The sequence below is a fragment of the Dendropsophus ebraccatus genome, chromosome 12 (assembly GCF_027789765.1).
Source record: "Dendropsophus ebraccatus isolate aDenEbr1 chromosome 12, aDenEbr1.pat, whole genome shotgun sequence".
NCBI lineage: Eukaryota > Metazoa > Chordata > Amphibia > Anura > Hylidae > Dendropsophus > Dendropsophus ebraccatus.
This window is the reverse complement of record NC_091465.1, coordinates 45,901,560-45,903,681: the sequence shown is the minus strand read 5'-3', so window position 1 is coordinate 45,903,681 and position 2,122 is coordinate 45,901,560. Positions and strand designations below refer to the sequence as shown.

General features: G+C 39.3%; 1 pseudogene; it reads left to right on the top strand.

The window, feature by feature from the left end:
* Positions 1-1,014: 1,014 nt before the first annotated feature.
* Positions 1,015-1,120, top strand: LOC138770189 (U2 spliceosomal RNA; annotated as a pseudogene).
* Positions 1,121-2,122: the final 1,002 nt, after the last annotated feature.

Sequence of the window (2,122 nt, the reverse complement as noted above, 5' to 3'; positions counted from 1 at the left end):
TTTCTTCTACAGTTGTTAAGTTTATGATTCACTAACAGCATGCTGCTCACAATAGGTAACACGTAGAAAAGTCAATGACTGCAATGGTATGTAGTGTTTTATGTAGTACAAATGTCATGGTATACGAGAAATATTTAAAGCATTTCATTATCAATAAAGTTCAATAGGGTTCCATGCACTACTATACTCAAGTGACTGTGCTTTTATTTTTGTGCCCCACCCTCCACCTGATTGGCTGAATGAGAAGGTCCTTGTGTGACACAGACACGAGGCAGTGCAGCGTGGTTAGGAACCAACATACTATAATCTGATATCTATGTGCACACATAAGTTCTGCTATTAAACAATAATACATAAAATGATTAAAAGGGTATTCCAAGTTGTATAATTCTATAGTATTGTATATGATTCTAAAATGTGCCTTGCCTGGTACATATCAATTATACTTACCTTCCTCGCTCCCATTGCCCTCTTTCTGCCAGAGCTGGTCCCAATTCCTAGCACTTCTTTTGTTTGAGGTTGCAAAAAAGAGCCTGTGGAGCCTCCTATAAGAGTCTTGAAACACAGGACTAGCCAGATATCCCTCCGGGAAGGGCTCCTCCCGGCCGTCAGCTCGGCGATCAATGCATAGTCTGCCACAGACAGGCTCTATGCAATGATCACAGATTACACTGATCAATGCTATGCTATGGCAAAGCAAAGATCGGTGTATGTAATGTAATGTAAAATTGTTAAGTCCCCTAGTTAAGTCCCCAAGTTTTAAAAAACATGACACAGCCTCTCCCCCCAAAAAAATGTAAATCACCCCCTTTTCCATTTAATAAATAAAACACATAAAAATAATAAAGCAAATATATACATGCATATTATATACCGTAGTTTGTGTAATTGTCTAATGTATTAAAATAAAATAATATTAATACCGCATGGTGAATGGCATAAACCAAAATCAGTAAAAAAAAAAAAAGATGCCCCACACAGCCCCGTAGGTGAAGAATTAAAAGCGTTATAGGAACCGCTTCTCGGCCTTTCGGCTAAGATCAAGTGTAGTAGCAGTTTAATATCTAATACGTCACCTATCTGGGAACCATATATTAAATGGATGTTTAAAAAAAACATTGCAGCATTTCCGCCCACACACACACACACACACACACACACACACACACACACACACACTTTTTCTGGTGATGTTGATGGCAGAGGTACACTGAGGGACACAGGGCACTGGAGGGACACTGAGCATCCCCCTGCCATCATCCTCTCCAGCAGCCACAGCCGCACCGCTCTGGGGGTCGGGTCGTGACATCACCATGTTATCCAGGAAGTGAAGCCTTGATGCAATGGTAAGTGCAGGGAAAAAGCACTTTATAAGCATTTCCCGTGTATATTGGTGATTTGTAAAACTTTGGGGGGCAATACAATACTTAAAAAATAAAATTGCCGGACTTCTCCTTTAATATAATTATTACCATGGTATTTACTGGCATAATATCTGTAAATGGGCCAAAACTGTTTGCTCTTTTTAAGAATCTAATTCATTTTGCTTGTATTACATCAAAGTGCCAGGTACTGACTCATTCGTGTCAGCAGTAATAACATATGCCCCCTTTCGTTAAATTCAAATTTGTCTTTTTCACTCCAAACACAGTATATATCAAGATGTTTTATTTTCTACATGATATGTGGGGTGCCCATATGTCAGATCATTAACAGGTAGGTGACAGAGTACATCTGTCTGTTTTTACATGGCAGCTGTTCTATGTATCTATGCCAGTTGTTGGTAACTTCACACCTACAGCTTGTTGCTTTTGCACTGGGGAATACATAGTATAAAAATAGTCATTTGTAGTGAGGATCACAGCGTAGATAAAGCAGTGTTGTAATGATATACATTAAGCTCAGTCACACACTATTTAAAAAGAGGTATAAGAGAATGGAAAGTAATTTTTTTCAAGTACAGTGGTACCTTGGTTTAAGAGTAACTTGGTTTAAGAGCGTTTTGGTTTAAGAGCTCACAGTTTTTCAAAATTGTGACTTGGTTTAAGAGCATTGCTTTGGTTTAAGAGCTCCCTGTACTGGGTGGGAGCGCGAGTGGGGGAGGGGCATGGTCTGCATAGCG